The sequence below is a fragment of the Microcebus murinus genome, chromosome 18 (genome assembly GCF_040939455.1).
Source record: "Microcebus murinus isolate Inina chromosome 18, M.murinus_Inina_mat1.0, whole genome shotgun sequence".
In the NCBI taxonomy this organism is placed as follows: domain Eukaryota; kingdom Metazoa; phylum Chordata; class Mammalia; order Primates; family Cheirogaleidae; genus Microcebus; species Microcebus murinus.
In genome coordinates this window covers 41,572,695-41,599,605 of record NC_134121.1, presented here as the reverse complement: position 1 = coordinate 41,599,605, position 26,911 = coordinate 41,572,695, and the positions used below count along the sequence as shown (strand labels likewise).

At 39.1% G+C, this 26,911-nt stretch overlaps 1 protein-coding gene across 3 annotated transcripts in view; it reads left to right on the top strand.

Annotated features, from left to right (window-relative positions):
* The window catches only part of FBXL20 (F-box and leucine rich repeat protein 20), a 116,581-nt gene that overhangs the window by 1,852 nt on the left and 87,818 nt on the right, over window positions 1-26,911 (top strand). The gene's annotated exons all lie outside the window — the stretch shown is intronic.

The following is a 26,911-nucleotide window of genomic DNA, read 5'->3' as shown; positions in this document are numbered from 1 at the left end:
AGTCTGTACTTTTGTAGCTCATTGTTTCAGGGAACCCTTAGATGTCTGCATGCTTTGAGATTGGGACGAAAGTCTGAGAGACTTCAGAAAATCCATTCCATTTAATCTGTCTCTTAGGAACTTTTCCTCCTCTGGCTGGGAGGTTTAGAGTCCTGGAATTGAGGAATAGATAGTGTAAAAAGCGCCGGTAGGGAGTAGTCACCTTGTAGGGAGGGGATTCCTTCGGGAAGTGGAGTATTATAACTACCTGATGAGTTACAATAGTATAATAATATATTGGAAGGTTCATTGAGGGAGTAAGAGAGAAAAACTTCTACAACAAGTAAAGTAACTGTTACCTGGCCTTTTCTGGCAGAGACTCAGGCTGACCTGGGATCACTCACAGCTTAGTGTACATCTCGTGTTTGTTTGTTTGTTTTTTTTATCTCCATTTTAAAGATGAAATTTTAAGACGGTGAGACACAAGTGTCAAGAAACTCACCAACGAGGTGTAGGGGGTGGAAATTTTACCTAAGGATCTTCGGTTTAGTGTATTCCTTGATTTCTTTTTATGCTTACTGGAAAAATATTTGAATTTATCCACAAAGATCAAGATAGGAAGAGTTTGGGGGAAGTTTAAATTCAGAGCTACAGTGTTACTGTTGCAGGTGAGGAGTGGAGAAAATCAAAGACTTGGTCTCCTTAGAATTTTCATACTTAATTTAATCGTGAGAAGGAAGTATTATACTAGCTATTATTTGGTATTTAATAGGACATTGTGTTGCCCTGTTGTATGTAGAGAGCTCCAGTAATGTTAATTTATGGTGGGTTCATATTCAGTACTACTGTAGAAGTCCAGAATATCATTCATTAACATTCCTGAATAGACACATAGCAGTTAACAGGAATCTTGAGAGGGAGTCCCAAATACTGAAGATTTGAGTGGGGGATAATCTTTTGATGCTGCAATAATACCTCTTTATCATTTTGCTATTCAGTTTAGGTTGAATAATTGTTGGAAAGAATTCTTGTAGTGTGTTCTTAAAAATTACATAGCTATTTCCTATTTTGATAATTGTCTTCTATTTTAATTTATAATTTATATGTAGTGATGGCATACTAACATTACAAGAAAATTTATTGCTTTATTAAACATTTCTATTTACCTTGATTGTTATGTAGCTGGCAACTAAAGCTTTCTAAATGTGATCTAAGAAGGTAAAATAAGAATAAGGGGGAAACTTTCCCTGTATAATGTTCATGATTAAAAGTGTTTGCTTATAAACCAAAAGCTATTGGGTTTTTTTTTCTTTATTTTTTGTTTTTCTATCTTTGAACTGACTGCTGTACAAAAGGTATTCTTTTTTTTTTTTTTTTTTTTTTTTTGAGACAGAGTCTCACTTTGTTGTCCAGGCTAGAGTGAGTGCCGTGGCGTCAGCCTAGCTCACAGCAACCTCAATCTCCTGGGCTTGAGTGATCCTTCTGCCTCAGCCTCCCGAGTAGCTGGGACTACAGGCATGCACCACCATGCCTGGCTAATTTTTTTATATATATATCAGTTGGCCAATTAATTTCTTTCTATTTATAGTAGAGACGGGGTCTCGCTCTTGGTCAGGCTGGTTTTGAACTCCTGACCTTGAGCAATCTGCCCGCCTCGGCCTCCCAAGAGCTAGGATTACAGGCGTGAGCCACAGCGCCCGGCCCTTTTTTTTTTTTTTTGAGACAGAGTCTCACTTTATTGCCCAGGCTAGAGTGAGTGCCGTGGCGTCAGTCTAGCTCACAGCAACCTCAAACTCCTGGCTCAAGCAATCCTGCCTCAGCCTCCCAAGTAGCTGGGACTACAGGCATTCGCCACCATGCCCGGCTAATTTTTTGTATATATATATATTAGTTGGCCAATTAATTTCTTTCTATTTATAGTAGAGACGGGGTCTCACTCTTGCTCAGGCTGGTTTCGAACTCCTGACCTCGAGCAATCCGCCCGCCTCGGCCTCCCAGAGAGCTAGGATTACAGGCGTGAGCCACCGCGCCTTGCCCAAAAGGTATTCTTTTAGTATGATTTGAAGTGTTCCATGCCAGGATACAAATGAGAATGGCTAGAAATGATATGTGTTAATGAGTTTCACTATCTGAGTATTGAAACCATTTACCTTTTTATTTACCTAATTTATAAGTAGTGAGACAGTAAACTGGCCTCTTATGAAATAACAACTTATTGCTAATTTGTTGAAAATGTCTTAAATATTTATTTTCTATCCATAAAAGATACAGGTAAATAAAACAGGCTTTTCATTTCTAAAACATTTACATCAAATGAATTTTTTTTTACTCTCTTTTTTTTTTTTTGAGACACACTCTTGCTCTGTTGCTTGGGCTAGAGTGCCGTGGTGTCAGCCTAGCTCACAGCAACCTCAAACTCCTGGGTTCAAGCTATCATCCTGCCTCAGCCTCCCAAGTAGCTGGGACTACAGGCATGCGCCACCATTCCTGGCTAATTTTTTTCTATATATTTTTAGTTGGCCAATTAATTTGTTTCTGTTTTTAGTGGAGATGGGGTCTCACTTTTGTTCAGGCTGGTTTCAAACTCCTGACCTTGAGTGATCCACCCGCCTCGGCCTCCAGAGTCTTTTTACTCTTTTTTGAGACACTCTCTGTCCCCCAGGTAGAATGCAGTGGCATCATCGTAGCTCACTGCAACCTCAAGCTCCTGGGCTCAAGTGTTCCTTCTGCCTCAGCCTCCCAAGTAGGTGGGACTACTGGTATGTGACACCACAGTTTGCTAATGTTTTCTATTTTCGGTAGAGATGGGGTCTTGCTCTTATTCCAACTGGCCTTCCATAGTGCTAGGATTACAGGTGTGAGCCACCGTGCCTGGCCAGATTTCTATTTCTTGGAGAAGATATCTATCTGAAGCTTAGCATCTTACAGTCTTATGTAGTTCATTCATTATAATCCTATTATAGAGAATGTTTTGTGTAGAATGCTTGTAACTGGAGGCCATACACTTTAAATTTCACAGTAGGGGATAGAGTTGTAGAAAAAAAATTTAAGGTAAAAACCAAGGGATACTACCTGTTAGCCAGGTATGTAGCATCCTGTAGAATAGCCAGAAGTATGTGCCTCTTTTTTTTTTTTTCCCGGCATATTATGGGGGTACAGATTTTAAGGTTTCAATAAATGCCCTTCCCCCCCAGTATGTGCCTCTTGAATAAAGAGTTAAAGAGATCTAGAGATGTAAAAATTCATGTTCTTGCTGTATCATTTTGGCATTAAATCTATACCATAATAAACCTTGCAGGTTAACATAGAGTGTGCTGCATTATATTAGTCACTTAATTGAAATTCATTATTCAAATACTTTTTTGTTGTATGACTCTGTTACCCTGCTCTGTTTTTAGCCTAACTTAGCAAAAAGTCCATAAAATGTGTGGAAAAGAGCTTCCCTGAAGTTCATCATTCAGTATATTTTATTTTGTATTGGCTATCAAGAGAATGAATCTGTCCCTCATTTTAAGTGCCATAACTTACATTATCTTAATACTCAGTGAGATTAGTGTTCAAACATCTAGGGTAGCCCTTGAATCCAAGTTTAGAATGTTTTTAGTAAGCTTCTCCACTTTGTCATGCTCTTAGTAGCTCCATTATGAGGGTGTAATACTGTTGAAGGAAAATTCTTATTTGGGTTTATTAAAAAGCCTGATGTTAAAAAAAAGTCTTAGAGGTAACATTAACTGACATTCAGATACCATTTTATAGTTTAAACAGTGCCTGGAGATGGTAAGGGCACGTAAGTTGAGAAGTGATACACTCCAGTTTGGTATTTTTAATCCATGTTCATTAGTGTTTTTTTCATTATACCTCACTGCCTTTCTGACAAATCTGTAATATTTTATACAACTTGTAACATTAGGTTGTAATATTTCTTTGCCTGCTTTCTTCATTTTATCAACTCCATTTATCAAAACTAACACAAATCACAAAATGTGGCATGACAAAAAGAACATATTACATTGGGAATTAAGAGAACTGGATATTAATTAATCTTGAGTTTTCCCATCAACTAATTGTAACTTTGGTCATTTATTTTCACTTCTCTAGCTTGAGTATTTCCCTTCTCTGTAAAACAAAGGTATTGTTCGATCAGCCATTAAAGTACTTTTTGTTCCAAAATACTTTGGATGTGTGATTTTTTTTTTTTAATAAAAGCAGAGGACCATATTTCCTTGGTCATTTCTTCTGAAACAGCCAGTCCAATATTTTGTTTAAGATTGTAGGCTTAGTCTCACAGTACTGTTACGTAGTAATAATTTTCCAGTTGGGTGAGAGTCATTTGTTTCACTCTTTCAAAAGCCCTGCAATGGAAAAGAGTACTAGTAAAACCAAGGAATTTTGTTTTTAACACTCTAGAGATAGGTTTGAAAACAGTTATCTAACATTATAGAAAATCCAAATTGCAGGTCTAGGCTTATTAGGCCCAAATAGACAATCTATCCTTTTCAAATAGTGTTTATTGATGTTTCCTTATTGCATAATCATTGGTATTTTTATCTTTTGAAACAGTGCATTGTATCAGGTACTTATAGTATTCATTATTTAAAAATCAGTATGTGTATAAAACACAGATAAACCATTACGTTTTGAAAATTGCTGTTTTCCATTGAGTCATTAAAAATCTATTGCTTGGCAAAAATTTTGCAAAATATATTGATAAATTTTTTTTTTTTTTTTTTGAGTCAGAGTCTCGCTTTGTTGCCCAGGCTAGAGTGAGTGCTGTGGCATCAGCCTAGCTCACAGCAACCTCAAACTCCTGGGCTCAAGCAATCCTGCTGCCTCAGCCTCCCGAGTAGCTGGGACTACAGGCATGCGCCACCATGCCTGGCTAATTTTTTCTCTATATATTAGTTGGCCAATTAATTTCTTTCTATTTATAGTAGAGACGGGGTCTCGCTCTTGCTCAGGGTGGTTTCGAACTCCTGACCTGGAGCAATCCGCCCGCCTTGGCCTCCCAGAGTGCTAGGATTACAGGCATGAGCCACTATGCCTGGCCCTATATTGATAAATTTTAGTGCTACATTCTTAGGTATAATCTATTTTTATGTTGAAGATTTTCATTCAGTCTAGAAATGGTCACACTGTTAAAGTCTTATATTCTTATGTTTGAGGTCATCTTGTCAGTTTGATTGTCAGTATGAGTGATGCTTTTTAATCTTAATTTTAAAAATCCATCTGTTTCCATCCCCAGAGTTGGGTCTTTTTAAATCTTGGTATCTTTTTTCTTGCAGATTTGTAAGTGATTTTGTTATAGGCCAAGGATTCCTTTCCTATCCCTTTACTGTTTTCTAACTGTTTCCTTACTGTTTCCTAACTGTGACAGATTGGAAACTGAATTAAAAATTTCAGTAATCTAACTAGTACTGTGGTTTTGGAAGGGTATTTTTAGATGTTCAGAATAAAATATTCCGTGACACCAGGAAAATGGAGGGAGGGAGAAGAAAGAATGCCCTTCAACTGACCAAATGTAGCCGCTTGTGCATAGTTGTCTTTATATTGTTTTCCTATTTGATCTTCTAGACTAAGTGAATTCTTAGATTAAACCCTTGACCCAAATATTGACTCAGAAAAACTAAGGCATCCAGCTGTGGTTTTATAGTTTTATGTCTTAATGCACATGGATCCATTTAATAAAAGATTTTAACTTCATGGCAGCTAGCAATAGGTAGTGTTACTAAACTCTATTTGTGTTTGATTCATCTTGCCTAATTATATACCTTGAAAAAATAAAGATATGTATTCAAATGTGATAAATCCAAAAGAAAAAGAAAATTTATGTAAGCTTTTGTATTTTTTTTTTTTTTTTTGAGATAGAGACTTGCTCTTTATGAGGGCATTGGCATCAGCATAGCTCACTGCATCCTCAAACTTCTGGACTCAAGCAAACCTCCACCTCTTGAGTAGCTGGGCCTACAGGTGCATGCCACTGTGCTTGGCTAATTTTTCTATTTTTTGTAGAGATGAGGGTCTTGTTAAGTTGCTTAGGCTGGCCACAGACTCTTGACCTCAAATGATCTTCATGCCTCAGCCTCCCTCTCAAAGTGCTAGGATCTCAGGCTTGAACCACAGTGCACAGCAGGCATTAGCTTTTAAAGACTTTCTGTTAAAAGCATGACTTTAACTATTTAGTAGGCATGTGAGTTATAGCTATAGGCAACTAACCTATTTATTCCCTGATCATGTGTCCTCAAACTTGATTTTATGGTATTCTGTTGGCTTTAATAAGCCTCGTATCTGACGGTTGTAGTCATGTGGAAATGTAATTAATTGAATCCATTTTTTTTCGGTCTCTTAAATAGCTATGAAGTTCAAGTCACATTAGATCATGGTAGGCAAGAATTTAGATAATTATTATGAAACAGATATTGGCAATTTCTTTTATCATTTCTGTCTTTGTTCCCAGGAATTTCTAGTTAAACTAAGTAAGGGAAGTAGAACACCATAAAACTGAGTAGTAAATTGATGTTAGGCATTACTTTGGTACTAATAAAGAAATTATATCTGATAGCATTGAGGTGAAGGTTGACAATATATCAAATCCCTGTCCAAACTAATACAATCAAATGTACCAAGTACTATGGTGGTTGTTGCTGTGACTTTCTGATCAATTGGAGGATGCAGGCAGATGTAATTTTGTAATCATTTCAAAATGAAAACTGGCAAAGCATTCTTAGTTTTACCGATAATTTGCAATAATAAGAAGACAGCACCATAGGTATAGATATTTTGGGTACTTTGTATTTGCTTTAGGATGGGCATGGTGGCTCACGCCTGTAATCCTAACACTCTGGGAGACCAAGGTGGGTGGATCGCTCAAGGTCAGGAGTTCAAAACCAGCCTGAGCAAGAGCGAGACCCTCGTCTCTACTAAAAATAGAAAGAAATTAATTAGCAAACTAAAAATATATAGAAAAAATTAGCCGGGCATGGTGGTGTATGCCTGTAGTCCCAGCTACTTGAGACGCTGAGCCAGGAGGATAGCTTGAGCCCAGGAGTTTGAGGTTGCTGTGAGCTAGGCTGTGACACCATGGCACTCTAGCCCGGGCAACAGAGTGAGACCGTCTCAAAAAAAAAAAACAAACAAAAACAACCCCACACTTTGTATCTGCTTTACTATCTGCAGAGGGAGGAATTTTATGTGGCAGGAGGGACAGACAAAAAGAAAACTGCAAAATTTTTAGATTGGAGCAGGTTTTAAATGTAGGGTACCTGTTCTTATGCATATGTCAATCTTTGTTGGCAGGCCCAGGAAAGGTCATAGCCAACTCATTTTATCCTGAATTGCAGTTACCAACAACTAGTTTTGTTTTCTTTTTATTCCCCCTTTTTTAGAGGTGGGTGGGGAAAAGAAAAAGAGGAAGGGATTTGCAATTCACAGCAATAAAAAATTTAAATGTTAGCTTCTGGGTTTTCCAGAGTTCTTTTATGAGCCTATGTCATTTTTTTCATCTTGTTTTTTGAACAGATCATCTATATCTTCTAATTTTTTTTTTTTTTTTTTTTTTTGAGACAGAGTCTCACTTTGTTGCCCAGGCTAGAGTGAGTGCCATGGCGTCAGCCTAGCTCACAGCAACCTCACACTCCTGGGCTCAAGCGATCCTCCTGCCTCAGCCTCCTGAGTAGCTGGGACTACAGGCGTGCGCCACCATGCCCGGCTAATTTTTTCTATATATATCAGTTGGCCAATTAATTTCTTTCTATTTATGTTAGAGACAGGGTCTCGCTCTTGCTCAGGCTGGTTTCGAACTCCTGACTTTGAGCAATCCGCCTGCCTTGGTCTCCCAGAGAGCTAGGATTACAGGCGTGTTTATCTTCTAATGTTTTAATTTTGAAATTAATTTGGGTAAGGAAAGAATGAAAGCTTTAAGGTGATATCATCAGGATTTTACAAAGGGAAAAAATTCAATTCTGAACTGTGAAACAAAAAGTACTCATATATATGTTTGTGTATTATATATACTGTAGTGGAGTTCTAGTGTTACAATTATTTGCACGCCCTTGGGTAAAGTACCTCTCTGGACCTACATTGTCTCAACTCTAAGGTTCCTTGTAGCATGGAAATTCTGTGATTCTCTGTAGAGAGATTGGATAGTTCATTTATTGCCAGTGTTCTTAAATTTCTTTGCTTACTACTACTAGTAAAGAAAATCCAGTTAGTCTTTGTAATCGTATCTTGTATGCTGCTTTGGATTTCTGCTTGTTTCTGGCCTGAATTCTGATTTTTTAAAAAAATGTGAACACTGAAAAAAAACCTCTACCATGTATCTGACCAAATCTGACACCTTTGCCAAGGGGGTGGGAAATGGATGTAATGACTGTGTGATATCATAGAGTTCCTATGCTGTGATTCCTATTTCTTTGGATTTATGGAATTCATATATGTATACCTATAGAACTTATTTAAGAGCAAGAGCATTCGCTTTATTTATTTATTTTTACACATAGGATCTCACTTAGCCACTCAGCCTCAAATTCCTGGGCTCAAGTGAGCCTCCCTCCTTAGCCCCCAGAGACGCTAGGACTACAGATGCATGCCAGCATACACAACTAATTTTTAATTTTTTTGTTGAGATGGGGGTCTCCCTATATTGTCCAGGCTGATCTCAAACTCATCTTGGCCTCAAGCAATCCTCTTGCCTTGGGCTTCCAAGAGCATTAGCTTTTTTTTTTTTTTTAGACAGAGTCTCACTCTGTCACCTGGGCTAGAGTGCCATGGCACTAGCCTAGCTCACAGCAACCTCAAACTCCTGGGCTCAGGCCATCCTTCTGCTTCAGCCTCCTGGGTAGCTAGGACTACAGGCATGCACCACCATGCCCGGCTGATTTTTCTATTTTTAGTTTATTTTTGTTTGGCTAATTTCTTTCTGTTTTTAGTAGAGACGGGGTCTTGCTCCTGCTCAGGTTGGTCTCGAACTCCTGAGCTCAAGCAGTCTACCCTCCTCAGCCTCCCAGAGTGCTAGGATTACAGATGCTAGCCGCCGTGCCCAGCCAAGAGCATTAGCTTTGAAGTCTAAGTTTGAACCCTCAGTTTGTGACTTACTATCTATGTGACCGTGAACAAGTTATTTAATCTCTGAGTTACAAATTTTCAATCTCCAAAATGGTATAATTCCTGCTGCACTGAATAGTGAGGATTAAATTCAGTAATGTTTATATAGCATTTAGTAAGTTGTCTGCAATACAGTAAGGGCTCAATAAATGTTTATTATTATATTACTTTGGGGAGAAGTGTTTTGTAAGTAGGCTTTTTGTAGAAGTGTTTGTAAATAGGTTTTAATGCTTCAAAGAAACAGTAATGAAAGGGAAAAATCTGTTTACAGAGAGAAGAATGAAACTAATCTTTTTATTCAGCTGATTCTATTTTATATATTGGGTTTATTAAGCAGGAACAACTATGAGTTTTAATCTAGTTGAACAGTAATAATTTAGTAGTGTTTCAATCTGGAGTTTACATGCAATCATTATTGTATTCATTGTGAGGCAAATGTGGATGTCTCCTAAAATGAGAATCTGGCACCAAATTATAAGTTGACATTTAAAACACTGAATTAGTCAGCTTTTACCCCCAGAAACTGGTCATTCTTTCTTCTTTGATCTGTAGAAAATAAACTATGATGTGACTAAACACAGACAAGTAAAGATATATTTATTTTTTAAAAAGAGCACTGCATTGCCAATACCCTTTCCTGACACTTATCCTTATCAGCTTTTTGAAAATTCTTTCCATGTATTTCATCTAAAGAAATACACATTGAACAAAATTACATCATAATTTTTCTCTTCTCTTCTCTTCTCTTCTCTTCTCTTCTCTTCTCTTCTCTTCTCTTCTCTTCTCTTCTCTTCTCTTCTCTTCTCTTCTCTTCTCTTCTCTTCTCTTCTCTTCTCTTCCCCTTCCCCTTCCCTTTCCCTCCCCTCCCCTCCCCTCCCCTCCCCTCCCCTCCCCTCCCCTCCCCTCTCCTTCTTTCCCCTCCCCTCCCCTCCCCTCCTTTCCCCTCCCCTTCCCTTCCTTTCTTTCCTTTTTCCTTTCTTGACAGAGTCTCACTTTGTTGCCAAGGCTAGAGTGCCATGGCGTCAGCCTAGCTAGCAACCTCAAACTCCTGGGCTCAAGCGATCCTTCTGCCTCAGCCTCCCAGGTAGCTGGTACTACAGGCATGCGCCACCGTGCCCGGCTAATTTTTTCTTTATATATTTTTAGTTGGCCAATTAATTTCTTTCTTTTTTTTTTTTAATTTCTTTCTATTTATAGTAGAGACGGGGTCTCGCACTTGCTCAGGCTGGTTTTGAACTGATTTCGAGGAATCCACCCCCCTCAGCCTCCCAGAGAGCTAGGATTACAGGCGTGAGCCACCAAGCCCAGCCTAGATCTAATTGTTTTAAGCACAACAAAAAAATGCAGTTTTATTGAGGTGAACATGTTCTGTAAGAAAGAATCATTGTATTTAGATTATATAAATGTCTTAAAAGGTAGATTATAGGTCCTAAGGGACATACATTTCATCTGAGCTCCTCAGTGTCTGGTCCAGATGGAAAGGTTTGGCCTAAATATAGGAATCACGATCTCAATGGACCTGATTTTGGCACTACTCTGAATTTACATCGAACCCTGGGGAAAACTATTTAACTTCTCTATGTCTTCATATTTCTGAAATAAGATTGCCAATATCTATTTTCCTATTCTAATGCAAACTAGATTAATGTGAGTGAAAAATTAAGAGCAAGGCAAGGCAGGGTGGCTCATGCCTATAATCCTAGCACTTTGGGAGGCTGAGGCAAGAGGATTGCTTGAGGCCAGGAGTTACAGACTGGCCTGAGCAACAAAGCAAGACTGCATCTCTACAAAAATAAAAAATGTCAGCCAGACATGGTGGTTCCTTGCTGTAGTCCCAGCTACTGGGTAGGCTGAGGCAGGAAGATCACTTGAGCCCAGGAGTTTGATATTGCAGTGAGCTATGATGATGCCACTGCATTCTGGCCCAGGCAAAAGAGTGAGACCTTGTCTCAAAAAAAACAAAAATTAAACCCCAAACTCTTGCTTTTTAATAGTGCTCCCTGAATGAAAGGGATATTATTAAGGAGAACTAAATCAAAATAATGTATTGGGCTTGGCACAGTGGCTCATGCCTGTAATCCTAGCACTTTAGGTCTAGGTGGGGAGGATTGCTTGAGGCCAAGAGTTTGAGAACAGCCTGGGCAGCACAGTGAGACTCTGTCTCTACAAAAATAGAAAAATTAGCCAGGCATGGTGCATGGTGGCACATGCCTATAGTTCAGCTACTTGGGAGGCTGAGGTAGGAGAATCACTTGAACCTAGGTGTTCGAGGTTGCTGTGAGCTATGATCTTGCCTGTACTTCATCCTGGGCAACAGAGTGAAACCCTGTCTCAAGAAATAAAAAACCATAAATATATTTCCTTTATTGTACTGAAGCCCCTACTGGAGATAAATAGGTAACCTGGATGGCCTTCAAAATCACCAGTGAAGTTTTTGCATAATGCTAATCCCCTGATACCACCCAGTCCTTTGATTAGGAGTTGATCTGGGCATGCATGTTTCCCAGAGGCTCCCTAAGAGATAATGATATAATTTTCTATTGAACATTGAGGTAAGGAAGACAAAGGTTACTCATTTGCAACTGGAACTCCAAGGGAAGTAGATTTATATACCATGAATTTGACATCTTATAAAAACAATACTGGCTGGGTGCGTGGCTCATGCCTGTAAGTAATCCTAGCACTTTGGGAGTCGGGCAGATCGTCCAAGGTCAGGAGTTCGAAACCAGTCTGAGCAAGAGTGAGACCCTATCTCTACTAAAAATAGAAATAAATTATCTGGATAACTAAAAATATATAGAAAAAATTAGCTGGGCATGGTGGCACATGGGAGGCTGAGGCAGAAGGATGGCTTGAGCCCAGGAGTTTGAGGTCACTGTGAGCTAGGCTGAACACGGCACTCTAGCCCAGACAACAGAGTGAGACTCTGTCTCAAAAAAACAAACCAATACCACTTTTCTCAGGTTTCTATTTGGATATTTTGGCTCTAGAAACAAGGTACAGTATCTAATGTATGGCACCTAAAATATACCTATTTTACATGATCAATTACATCCATTTTCACTACTGAAACTAATAATCCTTGGAACACTGCCCTCCAGACTCTCAAGGACAAATAGTCTGGGAAGTTAGCAGAGTTTATCTGACCTTGTCCAGGGCTTAAAAAGTCAGTGTATAGAAAACCAGAGCATGCTATTGGTAGGAGTTTAATTCTGGTCAACATTTATTTTGCACCTACTACGTCAGATTGATAGGTGTGTTAAAGGTACAAAGGTGCCCCAAAGTTGTGTTTTCTGCCCTGGGGAGTTTGTGGTCTAGTTAGGAAGAATGATATATGAGAAACATAATTTAGTGTTTTGGAAAATGTAGTGATAGATGTATGGATAAGAACCAATTTCATGAGAAGCATTCACACTTTCTGTGGTTCTCACATTGCCTGTGTGAGATGCATTACATTTTATTTAGTGCATTAAAAAGAAAATAAAATTCATTGATCCATCTTTTTGAAAACAGTAGCACTTTATTCTCAGGTTTATTTATTTTTTAAAAAAATATTAGTACAAATTACTTATCCTTCTGTGTGACATTCTCTCCATGTTACAAGGGAGGACCAAGGAAGATAGTCAGGTTTCTACTAGTAAATTCTTTGGTTTTACTGATACAGCTTTAGGGGACTAAAACAGTAACAATACTAATGATATAGTTTACCAGACTAGCTGCTTTTCTCTAGAGCCAGACATTCCCCAGAGATTTAGGCAGACATTAAACAGGATTAGAAAAAACAAGAAAGTTAACTTTCACTAGTAGTTCTAGGAATTCATTATATAGTATGTAGTATTCCCTTCTTTTTTAGAGAAGGGGGTCTCACTCTGTTACCCAGGCTGGTCTCAAACTCCTGGCCTCAAATGATCCTCCCACCTCAGCCTTCCAGAGTGCTGGGCTTACAGGCATGAGCCATCATGACCAGCTTCCATTTCTTTTTATGGCAAGAAATAAGTCTTATTAAGAGGATTTATGAATGATTTTGAGTAATGCTGATATTCTGCTCAGCCCCCTTCAGTAGGACAGATACTTTGAACTATTTCAAGTGGCAAATTAACATAATGTTTCACACACTAAAGAGCACATTCACATTTATAATTTCATTTGAACTTAGTTTTAAAAAAAACTTTTATATTAGGTAGAGAATATTTCTGTTATTTTATAGATAAGAAAGCAGATGCTCCAAAAAGCTATTATTTCCCCAACATTAAATAGCTAAGTATAAAAGCCAGAACTTCAATCCAGTTGACTTGAAGTCTGTTTATATGCCTGTAGGATATGCTGGCTAAGAATGGGTTGTTTTGAACTATTTACCCTTTCTAACTTAGTCTTCCTTTGGTCCATAGCAGACATTTATAAGATGTTTGGTTAGGATTGATTAAGACTTGAGTTTATGATCATAGAATTGAAGAAAGTTAATTGTGTGGGGACTACAAAGTATGAGCGTTGGACCTATATGTTGGTATATTAGCCATACTTAGTAGCCAACTTAAGTAATTCCCCTAAACAACTATGAACAAATATTCTCTGTAGAGCACACCAAGCAGTAAATTCCTTTCAGGTGCCTTGCAAAAAATCACAGTTGGACCAAAAACTGTTAATATATCATCCATATATGAGTAAAACTGATCTAATTATCTTTGTACGTGTAATTCATCATAAAGACTAAAGTGAGATATTAAAAGGTTTATAATATTAAGTATTTGTAGAACCTTGAGTATAACTTTATAAGACTTCAGTCTTCAGCCTTTTTGGAAGTTTAGTTCTTTGGTGTGACTTACAAAGTCTGGATAGTGCTTTCCTTAATTTCAGAGAGCATTAAAGATAAAAGGTAGCAAGTACAGTTGATCCTCCATATTTGTGGACTCAACCAACCACAGATTAAAAATACTTGGAAAAAATAATCCCTCAAAGTTCCAAAAAGCCGGCCGGGCGCGGTGGCTCACTCCTATAATCCTAGCTCTTGGGAGGCCGAGACGGGCGGATTGCTCAAGGTCAGGAGTTCAAAACCAGCCTGAGCAAGAGCAAGACCCCGTCTCTACTATAAATAGAAAGAAATTAATTGGCCAACTGATATATATATAAAAAATTAGCCGGGCATGGTGGCGCACGCCTGTAGTCCCAGCTACTCGGGAGGCTGAGGCAGAAGGATCGCTCGAGCCCAGGAGTTTGAGGTTGCTGTGAGCTAGGCTAACGCCACGGCACTCACTCTAGCCTGGACAACAAAGTGAGACTCTGTCTCAAAAAAAAAAAAAAAAGTTCCAAAAAGCAAAACTTAAATTTACCACATGCCAAGTACTACATTCATAAAAATGAAGTGATAGGTAGACATTGTTTTAGATATTTTAAATAATCTAGCAATGATTTATGAGTAAGCATAGACATTTCTAGATGAAAGATCAAGTAGATTTAGTAGAATCAAAATACATTTTTAATATCAGAATACCAACAAATAATATTACCATTTTCTTTTCTTTTTTTTTTTTTTTTTTTTTTGAGACAGAGTCTCACTTTGTTGTCCAGGCTAGAGTGAGTGCCGTGGCGTCAGCCTAGCTCACAGCAACCTCAAACTCCTGGGCTTGAGTGATCCTTCTGCCTCAGCCTCCCGAGTAGCTGGGACTACAGGCATGTGCCACCATGCCCGGCTAAATTTTTATATATATATCAGTTGGCCAATTAATTTCTTTCTATTTATAGTAGAGACGGGGTCTCGCTCTTGCTCAGGCTGGTTTTGAACTCCTGACCTTGAGCAATCCGCCCGCCTCGGCCTCCCAAGAGCTAGGATTACAGGCGTGAGCCACAGCGCCGGGCTCTTTTTTTTTTTTTGAGACAGAGTCTTGCTTTGTTGCCTGGGCTAGAGTGCCGTGGCGTCAGCCTAGCTCACAGCAACCTCAAACTCCTGGGCTTTAGCAATCCTTCTGCCTCAGCTTCCCAAGTAGCTGGGACTACAGGCATGCGCCACCATGCCCAACTAATTTTTTTTATATAATTTTAGTTGGCCGAATAATTTCTATTTTTAGTAGAGATGGGGGTCTCTTGCTCAGGCTGGTCTTGAACTCCTGACCTTTAGTGATCCTCCGGCCTCGGCCTCCCAGAGTGCTAGGAGTATAGGGGTGAGCCACCATGCCCCGCCTAAAAATTAAAAACATTTTTAAGTAAAACAGAAACAACCTCTGACACTTCCTCTTAGCCTGATCCTCTCCACTCTACCCTTCTTCACTTAAAGAGATAAGGAAGGACTGTTACAAACTTGATAGTGAAACTTTCTCTACATATAATGAAATACTATGTTTAGCAGTTAAAAAAGAAATATATCTAACCTTTTTTTTTTTTTAAATTTTAGTAGAGATGGGGTCTTGCTGTTGCTCAGGCTGGTCTGGGACTCCTGACCTCAAGCAATCCTCCCGCCTCGGCCTCACAGAGTGCTAGGATGATAGGCATAAACCACTGTGCCTGGCCTATATCCAGTGAATCTTAAGATTTTAATTTATATAAGTAGTACATGAATAAATATTTATTTTAAAAATTAAAAACATTTATATGAATGTTCCAGTTTTATGGCTACTTTGCTATTAATGAACTTTTAGTTTTTTCTCCTTTTTTGGCATTATAAACACAAATGCAGCAAATGCTACTGTATATTGCCTTTTTGTGTACATGTGCCAGTTTTTGCAAAATAGAAAAAAGTCGAATTCCTGGGACGTAGGGGATATATGTTTTTTTTGATGAGAGATGGCTTACTTGAGAAATTCCAAAATTCTCTAAGTAGGTAAGTTCTGTTTCTTGCCTAGAATCCATAGGACTTTGCTTACAGTTCTGTTAATAGAATTTAATTGCCTGAGTAGTTAGGCAATTACTGTCAGCTGTACAGAAGTCAAATTTGTTCTTTGGAGGAATCGAATTTGGCAATTTCAGGACTTAGGATCCCAAACCCAAAGGAAGATGGGGCTAAGATCCTAGGCAGAAAATGAGAGGCAGGAGCCAATTAAGTGAGAAGTGTATACACTGAGTAATGAAACTCCCAGTCCCCTTTCACCTAGCTCTAGACCAGGGGTCCTCAAACTTTTTAAACGGGGCCAGTTCACTGTCCCTCAGACCGTTGGAGAGTACGCACTTCGCCCGGGACAAATTGGCTGCTAAGCAGGACAGGCAGTGGCGGCAAAAACACCTAGAGGGCTGGATAAATGTGCTAGGCAGCCCGCATGTGGCCCGCAGGTAGTTTGAGGATGCCTGCTCTAGACTGCTTGCAGCCAGATTAGAGATTAGAGGATCTTCCTCTGCAAAAAGAGAATGGCACCAGAGGAAAGGTAGCTGAATTTAAAAAATTCTATTTATTCATCAAGGGGCTTGAGCCTATAAGTGAGTTTTTAGAAAATATCTATGAGAATGTTTTTCTTAATTTTTTATGGCCTCATAAAGTCATCAGAACCAAATTCTTTATAGAACTCTTCTGTAAAACAGGAAATCCACAGAAGACTAAGATTAGTAAAATAGGGAAGAGGGAAGGAAGAGCAAACTAATAAAAGGTTGCTAATGTTCTTAAAATCATATACCACTATTATTTAAAAGTAAAATATAGACCAGTTTATACTACATCTGAAGGATATAATCCCAACATTTAAAAACAGAATGCATGTGGATTTATGAAAAATATGATTGCCCTAGTTTTTTTCATTTTGCCATGGATTACCACTGTTTGGGGATAGGATTGAACAGTTATTGCCAAAGGACAGTTATCAAGCCTGTGTTGTAGGTTAATTCCTAATTTATTCATATATCCAACAGTGATATTGGCCTATTTTTTCTTCAATCTGCATCAATTAAATTTTGATGTTTCTTTTTATGTTTAAGAAAAATAACTATAGGCTGGGTGTGGTGGCTCAGGCCTATAATCCTAGCACTCTGGGAGGCCAAGGTGGGAGGATTACCTGAGCTCAGGAGTTCAAGAGCAGCCTGAACAATAGCAAAACCTGGTCCTACTAAAAATATGGCACATGCCTGTAGTCTCAGCTACTTGGGAGGCTGAGGCAGGAGGATCACTTGAGCCCAGGAGTTTGAGGTTGCTATGAGCTAGCCTGATACCACAGCACTGTAGCCGGCCAACAGAGTGAGACTCTGTCTCAAAAAAAAAAAAAAAAGGAACATAACTATAAATGTAAATGTATATTAATCTTAGTATATTCTATAATCCTTATAAATTATATTTCTTCATTTCTATTGTTTCTGTGTTCGTCTTCTTTTTATTTATTTATTTATTTTTGAGACAGAGTCTCACTTGTTGGCCCAGGCTAGAGTGAGTGCCGTGGCGTCAGCCTAGCTCACAGCAACCTCAAACTCCTGGGCTCAAGCAATCCTGCTGCCTCAGCCTCCCGAGTAGCTGGGACTACAGGCATGCGCCACCATGCCCGGCTAATTTTATATATATATTAGTTGGCCAATTAATTTCTTTCTATTTATAGTAGAGACGGGGTCTCGCTCTTGCTCAGGCTGGTTTTGAACTCCTGACCTTGAGCAATCCGCCCGCCTCAGCCTCCCAGAGTGCTAGGATTACAGGCGTGAGCCACCGCGCCCGGCTTCTTTTTATTTTATTTTTTTTATTTCAGCATATTATGGGGGTACAGATTTTAAGGTTTCAATAAATGCCCATTTCCCCCCCCCCCACAAGTCTGAGTCTCCAGCATGACCATCCCCCAGATGGTGCACATCTCACTCATTATATATGTATATATCCGCCCCCCTCCCACCTGCCCAATACCCTATTACTGTAGTACCTATATGAACACTTAGGTGCTGTTCAGTTAATACCATTTTGCTGATGAGTATATGTGGTGCTTGTTTTTCCATTCTTGGGAAACTTCACTTAATAGTATGGGTTCTAGCTCTAACCAGGAAAATATAAGATGTGCTATATCACCATTGTTTCTTAGAGCTGAATATTACTCCATGGTATACATATACCACATTTTATTAATCCATTCTTGGATTGATGGGCACTTGGGCTGTTTCCACAGCCTTGCAGTTATGAATTGTACTGCTATAAACATTCGAGTGCAGGTGTCTTTTTTGTAGAGTGTCATTGGATCTTTTGGGTAGATGCCCAGCAATGGGATTGCTGGATCAAATGGTAGATTCACTTGTATCGCTTTAAGGTATCTCCATATTGCTTTCCACAGAGGTTGAACTAGTTTGCAGTCCCACCAGCAGTGTAGGAGTGTTCCCCTCTCTCCGCATCCACGCCAGCATTTATTGTTCAGAGACTTATTGATAAAGGTCATTCTCACTGGAGTTAAGTGATATCTCATTGTGGTTTTGATTTGCATTTCCCTGATGATTAGAGATATTGAGCATTTTTTCATATGTTTGTTGGCCATTCTTCTGTCTTCTTTAGAAAAGTTTCTGTTCAAGTCGTTTGCCCACTTTTTAATAGGGTTATTTGATTTTTTCTTCCTGATTTCCGTGAGTTCTAAGTATATTCTAGTTATCAGTCCCTTATTGGATGCATAGGATGCAAAAATTTTCTCCCAAGCTGGGCGTGGTGGCTCACGCCTGTAATCCTAGCACTCTGGGAGGCTGAGGCGGGCGGATTGCTCGAGGTCAGGAGTTCGAAACCAGCCTGAGCAAGAGCGAGACCCCGTCTCTACTATAAATAGAAAGAAATTAATTGGCCAACTAATATATATATAAAAAAAAATTAGCCGGGCATGGTGGCGCATGCCTGTAGTCCCAGCTACTCGGGAGGCTGAGGCAGCAGGATTGCTTGAGCCCAGGAGTTTGAGGTTGCTGTGAGCTAGGCTGACGCCACGGCACTCACTCTAGCCTGGGCAACAAGGGAGACTCTGTCTCAAAAAAAAAAAAAAAAAAAAAAAAAAAATTTTCTCCCATTGTGTAGGTTGTCTGTTTACTTTCATGACTATTTCTTTGGCTGTGCAGAAGCTTTGTAGTTTGATCATGTCCCATTTATTTATTTTTGTTGCTGCTGTGATTGCCTTTGGGGACTTCTTCATAAACTCTTTGCCCAGGCCGATGTCTAGGAGAGTGTTTCCAACTTTTTCCTCTAGAATTCTAATAGTTTCATACCTTAGGTTTAAGTCTGTTATCCAGCGTGAGTTGATTTTTGTGAGAGGTGAAAGGTGTGGGTCCTGTTTTAGCCTTCTACAGGTGGCTATCCAGTTTTCCCAGCACCATTTATTGAAAAGTGATTCTTTTCCCCAGCGTATGTTTTTGTCTGCTTTGTCAAAGATTAGATGGCTATATGAGGATGGTTTTATATCAGGATTCTCACATCTGTTCCACTGGTCAATATTCCTATTTTTGTGCCAATACCATATTGATTTAATTACAACAGCTTTGTAGTATAGTTTGATATCTGGCATATTAATACCTCCCATTTTGTTTTTGTTGCCTAGAATTACTTTTTTTTTTTTTTTTTTTTTTTTTTTTTTTTTTTTTTTTTTTTTTTTTTTTTTTTTTTTGAGACAGAGTCTCGCTTTGTTGCCCAGGCTAGAGTGAGTGCCGTGGCGTCAGCCTAGCTCACAGCAACCTCAAACTCCTGGCTCAAGCAATCCTCCTGCCTCAGCCTCCCAAGTAGCTGGGACTACAGGCATTCGCCACCATGCCCGGCTAATTTTTTGTATATATGTTAGTTGGCCAATTAATTTCTTTCTATTTATAGTAGAGACGGGGTCTTGCTCTTGCTCAGGCTGGTTTCGAACTCCTGACCTCGAGCAATCCGCCCGCCTCGGCCTCCCAGAGAGCTAGGATTACAGGCGTGAGCCACCGCGCCCGGCCCTAGAATTACTTTTGATATTCGGGGTCTTTGGTTCCATACAAAGCGTAAAATTATTTTTTCTATATCTATGAAGAATGCTGATGGGATTTTAATAGGTATTGCATTGAATCTGTAGATCAGTTTGGGTAGTATAGACATTTTGATGATGTTGAGTCTGCCAATCCACGAGCATGGTATGGATTTCCATCTGTTTACATCCTCTGCTATTTCCTTCCTCAGTGTTTCAGAGTTCTCCCTGTAGAGGTATTTTACTTCCTTGGTTAAGTATATTCCTAGGTACTTTAATTTCTCTGTTGCTATTGTGAAGGGAATTGAGTCTTTGATTTGGTTCTCAATTAGATTGTTGTTGGCGTATATATGAATGCCTCTGATTTCTGTGTATTGATTTTGTATCCTGAGACTTTACTAAATTCATTGATCAGTTCCAGGAGTTTCTTGGTTGAATCTTTGGGGTTTTCTAGATATAATATCATATCATCAGCAAACAGTGAAAGTTTGATCTCTTCTGCCCCTGTTTGAATACCTTTAATTCCATTTTCTTGTCTGATTGCTGTAGCCAATACTTCTAGCACTATATTGAACAGAAGTGGAGATAGTGGGCTGCCTTGTCTGGTTCCAGTTCTAAGTGGGAATGATTTCAATTTTTCCCCGTTCAGTATGATGTTGGCTATGGGTCTGTCATATATGGCTTGTATCATTTTTAGGTATGTCCCTCCTATGCCTCTTTTCTTAAGTGTTCATATCATGAAAGGGTGTTGAATTTTGTCAAAAGCTTTTTCTGCATCTATTGAAAGAATCATGTGGTCTTTGTTTTTGCTTCTGTTTATGTGGTGAATTGCATTTATAGATTTACGTATGTTGAACCATCCCTGCATCCCTGGGGTGAAGCCCACTTGGTCGTGATGGATTATTTTTTTGATAAGAGTCTGGATTTGGTTAGCTAAGATTTTGTTGAAAATTTTTGCATCTATATTCATTAGGGATATTGGTCTGTAGTTTTCTTTTTTTGTTGCATCCTTTCCTGGTTTTGGTATCAGAGTAATATTCGCTTCATAAAAGGTGTTGGGGAGGTTTCCATTCTTCTCGATGTTGTGGAATAGTTTCTGCAAGATAGGTACTAGTTCTTCTTTGTAAGTGTGGTAAAATTCGGGTATGAAACCATCTGGACCGGGACTTTTCTTTTTAGGGAGATTTTTAATTGCTGTTTCTATTTCAGCTCTTGAGATTGGTCTGTTCAGGGAATCTATTTCTTCCTGGTTGAGCCTAGGGAGGCTGTGTGTTTCTAGAAATTTGTCCATTTCCTCCACATTTTCTAGTTTGTGTGCATAAAGATTTTTGTAGTATTCATAAATTATGTCTTATATCTCTTTGGGATCAGTTGTGATATCTCCTTTTTTGTTCCTGGTGGAGCTTATTAGAGATTTCTCTTTTCTGCTTTTCGTTAGTTTAGCCAATAGCGTGTCAATTTTGTTTATTCTTTCAAAGAACCAACTTTTTGTTTTATTAATCTCCTGAATAGCTTCCCTGTTTTCAATTTCGTTTAGTTCTGATTTGATCTTGTTGATTTCACTTCTTCTGCTGGGTTTGGGGTTGGTCTGTTCTTCTTTTTCCAGCTCTTTTAGTCGTTTCGTTAGATTGTCTATTTGTGATCTTTTTGTCTTTTGGTTATAGGCATTTATGGAGATAAACTTTCCTCTCAGAACTGCTTTAGCTGTGTCCCAGAGGATTTGATAGCTTGTGTCTCCATTGTCTTTTTCTTCATAGAATTTTTTAATTTCCATCTTGATTTCTTCATTTATTAAGTAATCATTTAGTAGGAGGTTGTTTAATTTCCACGTTTTTGTGTAGAAATGTGAGTTTCTGTTAGGGTTGATTTCTACTTTTATTCCACTGTGATCTGAGAAGGTACATGGTATGATTTCTATTTTTTTAAACTTCTTGAGATTTACTTTGTGTCCTAGGATATGGTCAATCTTAGAGAATGTCCCGTGAGCTGATGGTGTTCGTTTTCTTTGTTTCCATTCCTTTTATTGTTAGGAAACTTAAGTTCATATATTTCAAGCTCCCCTAAATGAAAGAATCCAGTCTGTGATTGTTCTGTTTTGTTTTGTTTCGTTTTCAGACAGAGTCTCAGTCTGTTACCTGGGCTACAGTGTGGTAGCATCATCATAGCTCACTGCAACCTCCAACTCTTGGGCTCAAGTGATCCTCCCGCCTCAGCCTCCCAAAGTACTAAGATTATAGGCAAGAGCCACCAGGCCTGACCTTATGATATCCTTGATACTGAGAAAGCTGGCTGACTAGTAATGGAGAGAGCTCACTGCTTACAGATTTATTTGAGCCACATCTGTCTTCCTCCTCCCCTACCCACTGAGAGATGGGGTCTTACGTTGTCCTCTAGGCTGTAGTACAGTGGCCCAGTCATAGTTCACTATAGTCTCAAACTCCTGAGCTTAAGCTGTCGTCTTACCTCAGCCTCCTGAGTAGCTGGGAATATGGGTGTGTGCCACCATGCCTGGCTAATTTTTTTATTTTTTCCATATTTGGTAGAGACAGGGTCTCAATATGTTGCCCAGACTCACACCTATCATAATATATCTTGTCTCTGTTTCTTCTAGATGGGTTATCTGGAATAATATAGAATTGCTTTATTCTAAAGACAATTCTTCATATATTCCAGAAAGCAACTTTAATCTTCTGTTCTAAAGTTTGAATATCTCTCATACCTTAACCATTTTTAAGACTTAGTTTCAGATCATCTCACTATCCTGGGATCAATCTATTCTCTACATGATATTTACTTTCCTTTCTCAAAATGTATCATTGATGTGTCCTAAAATTATAGTTTGTTATTCCAGCAAGTCACATTATACTGACTAAGTATAAACCAAAACTCCCTAAGTTTTTTGTTTTCCAGTTTTGTATTTATGTAACTGGTAGCTATTTAATCTAAATCTGAGATTCTGGAACTTAACCTCTGTTCAGTTTCCTCTTGATACCATCCTTTTGAAATCATTTCGAATTCCAGTTCAATTATCCAAGGCATTATTTATTCTAATGTGCTTTGTGATCTCCACAAGTTTAGTAACTATGCTGTACTTTTTATGTTTTTATCCAAGACATCTAAAACTGTTGCATGGGGCTATTGGTTAAACCATGGAGGTTTGACCCTATACATGTATTAAATTTCTTCAAATAGCATTAAAATTATAATGAATAAAAGAGGCCTGAGGTCACAGGGACAAAAATGAGTGAAAGAACAAACCACAATAGATGAGAAATTTCAACTATTTTTTGGAGATTAAAAAAATAGTGCGGTATTGTAATGTCCCAAAAGTCACCATACCTAGGGAAAATGGGAAATTGTAGCTTAAACGTACCTTTATTTAGAAAACATTCATTACAAAATCTTACAGAATTTTTTCTTTGTAGTCTCTATACAAAAGAGACTACATATACCTTGATTTTCATCTATGGTTCTGGCTTATAATTCCCATAACCCTTGTTACAGTCTTTTTTACATTGTTAAGTGTGGTAGGCCTCAGGAAACAGAATCTCTCTGACATTCACCCGCCCCAAGACAGGACTCTGTAATCTTCCCTGCCTTTCAGGTTGTGGGTCTTAAAACCTACATGCCAGAGAGGGTCTCTCATACCCTGGAGGCTAATCTCATTTCATTGGTTCTCTATAAAAAGCCTCTGACCTGAGTTCAGAGAGCTTCCAGATAGCTAGCTGAACAGGTGGAGGTTCTTTGAGGATGATGTGCTCCTTCCCCCCTACCTCACCCTGTGCATCTCTTCATCTGTGTCCTTTGTGTAATATCCTTCATATTAAACCCACAAGTATAAGTGGTTTTACTGAGTTCCATGTGCTGCTCAAATCCAAAGAAGGGGTCATGGGCTCTTAGAGTTATAGCAGGTCAGTCAGAAGTTGTGGAGGACCACACTTGCAACTGATATCTAAGGGCAGGGGGCAGTCTTGGTCTGAGCCTCAGTCCATGGGCTCTGACACTATCTCCCGGTAGGCAATATTGGAATTGAATTAGAGGATGCCCAGCTGGTGACTACTGCTTGGTGTGTATAGGGACCCTACCCCCCACAATTTGGTCACAAAAATTTTATTCTGTGTTGATTATTGTGCTCTGCGAACAGAGGGAAATACATGAATTTAGAATTTTCCCTAAGACAGATAGAATGGTGTTAAGTGATTTAGTCAAGTGGAGGAAGTTATACCTTCAGTCATCTGCAGAGAGGACTGTCAGAAGCAAGAATACCCAACAAAACCTCCAATAAGACTCATGACGTGGTAGCAAAAGATCTCATAATATACAAGGATAAGGTTTAGGATTAAAAGCAGGTTTAGTTGAAAGTCATAATTATATGAAATGATTAAAGACTATCCAAACTACTTCTTCCTCTAGGAGACTGGAGAATTTTTAATCTAAGAAAATGAAGGTGAGGATTCTGGATCCAGGAACATCAGATATATGACAAGAGTAATGGAGCCAAGGAAACTAAATGAAAATCTGCATACAGGCTGTGGGTCATGGAAATTACAAAGGGCTTCATTTAGCTTCTTAATGCTGTGAATATAATGGACAGCCAAGGATAAGAGACCCTTGACTCTATTTAAAAATAGAAAACAAAATTAGTTGGGCAACTAAAAATAGAAAAAATTAGCCAGGTGTGGTGGCATACACCTATAGTCTCAGCTACTCAGGAGGTTAAGGCTGGAAGATCTCTTGAGCCCAGGAGTTTGAGGTTGCTGTGAGCCAGGCCGATGCCACTGCACTCTACCCAGGCAGCAGAGTGAGACTCTGTCTCAAAAACAAAAACAAAAAAACAAAGTTATTTCTTCCCTTCTGCTTTAAAGAATCTTTGATTTTATTTAACATACTGTTTCTTTTGGTTCCTTTATAAATCTAAAACCTAAAATATAATTTCTGGCATACAGTTAGGAAATCTAGGATAGTATATACTTGTTCCTTATATTTTCCAAAGCAGGGGAATGCTTTTTATCCAAATAATATTTAATAGCATTGATATATTAAAATACTATTGCTCTGGAAATATTTCCATATTAGTAAGATGACCGAGAATGTGTGTTTGTGAGTGAAATGTAAAATTACTATCTGACATATGTCTTGGGAAAATTCCACAGATTCTGACAGTTTTCGGTTTCTGGCACATGGATTAGATTTGTACATGAGGAAATGAAACTACTTTCCCTTGAATTACCAACTCCTGTGGTATTTTGGATATGGGATTGGCTAATCCAGAGTTAAATCCCATTGTTGCTGGGTGCAGTGGCCAGTGCTTGTAGTCCCAGCTACGAGGAAGGCTGAGATAATAGGATCCCTCCAACACAGGAATTTGAGACCAGCCTGGGCAACATAGTGAGACTCTATCTCTAAAAACAATTTTTAAAATCCCATTGTTTATCTACCTTTTAGTTGTTCTGTGTGTTTATAGGTGGGGTAGAACTGTGGGAAATGGGTGGGGGGAAAGTGAACGTGAAATTATTTTGTTACTTAGAATTTTTGGTTCTTTCTTTTCACTTCATAACTTCAAAAGAAGTTTTCAGTAGAAGATTTCCAGGATTGAGCAGCACTAGTTCAACATCAAATCCAATCATATCCAGGAGTTCTTCAAAGTTCTTGGAGTGGACATAGATTTTGGTTAAGTAAACAAAACAGAAGTCAGTGTAAAATAAAGCTCAGAATATTGAGTCAGATGCAGGGTGTCCAAAGCAGAAAGTTTGAAATATTAAGTAACTTGTCTGTTTTCTAAACGTGTTTTTATCTAGAGATTTCTTTCTTAGGAAAAATTTAGTCGTGAGATGGCAGTGCACTGGCAGTAGTTTGCTTCTTTTTTTTGAGACAGTGTTTTGCTCTCTTGCCCTGGCTAGAGTTCAGTAGTTTCATCATAGCTCACTGCAACCTCAAATTCTTGGGCTCAGGCAATCCTCCTGTCTCAGCCTCCCCAGTAGCTGGGACTACAGGTGCATGCCACCGCACTGGGCTATTTTTTTCCATTTGGTAGAGATTGGTCTCGTTCTTGCTGTCAGTCTGGTTTTGAACTCCTGACCTCAAGTGATCTTCCTTCCTCAGCCTCCCAGAGTGCTAGGATTATAGGCGTGAGCCATTGCACCTGGCCAATAGTTTGTTTCTAAAAAGCAATTATATTTCTACTAGGGACAAGAGTTGGGTGGAGATATTATAAATTTATTTTAGGTTTATTTAGCCATACAAAAATGTTTTTCCGGCCGGGCGCGGTGGCTCAAGCCTGTAATCCTAGCTCTCTGGGAGGCCGAGGCGGGCGGATTGCTCGAGGTCAGGAGTTCGAAACCAGCCTGAGCAAGAGCCAGACCCCGTCTCTACTGTAAATAGAAAGAAATTAATTGGCCAACTAATACATATAGGAAAATGAGCCAGACATGGTGGCGCATGCCTGTAGTCCCAGCTACTTGGGAGGCTGAGGCAGAAGGATTGCTTGAGCCCAGGAGTTTGAGGTTGCTGTGAGCTAGGCTAACGCCACGGCACTCACTCTAGCCTAGGCAACAAAGCGAGACTCTGTCTCAAAAAAAAAAAAAAAATGTTTTTCCTTTCAGATTGTGGCAAGAAATCCAGCCAATTGGAAAAACATCTGGCATTGGTTGAGTGAGGGAATGGCATAATCAGTAAAAATTACTTATGGGAAAAAATATTTTAAAAATCTGCTTGAGCCGGGCGCGGTGGCTCACGCCTGTAATCCTAGCTTTCTGGGAGGCTGAGGCGGGCGGATTGCTCAAGGTCAGGAGTTCGAAACCAGCCTGAGCAAGAGTGAGACCCCTGTCTCTACTAAAAATAGAAAGAAATTAATTGGCCAACTAATATATATACAAAAAATTAGCCGGGCATGGTGGCGAATGCCTGTAGTCCCAGCTACTTGGGAGGCTGAGGCAGCAGGATTGCTTGAGCCAGGAGTTTGAGGTTGCTGTGAGCTAGGCTGACGCCATGGCACT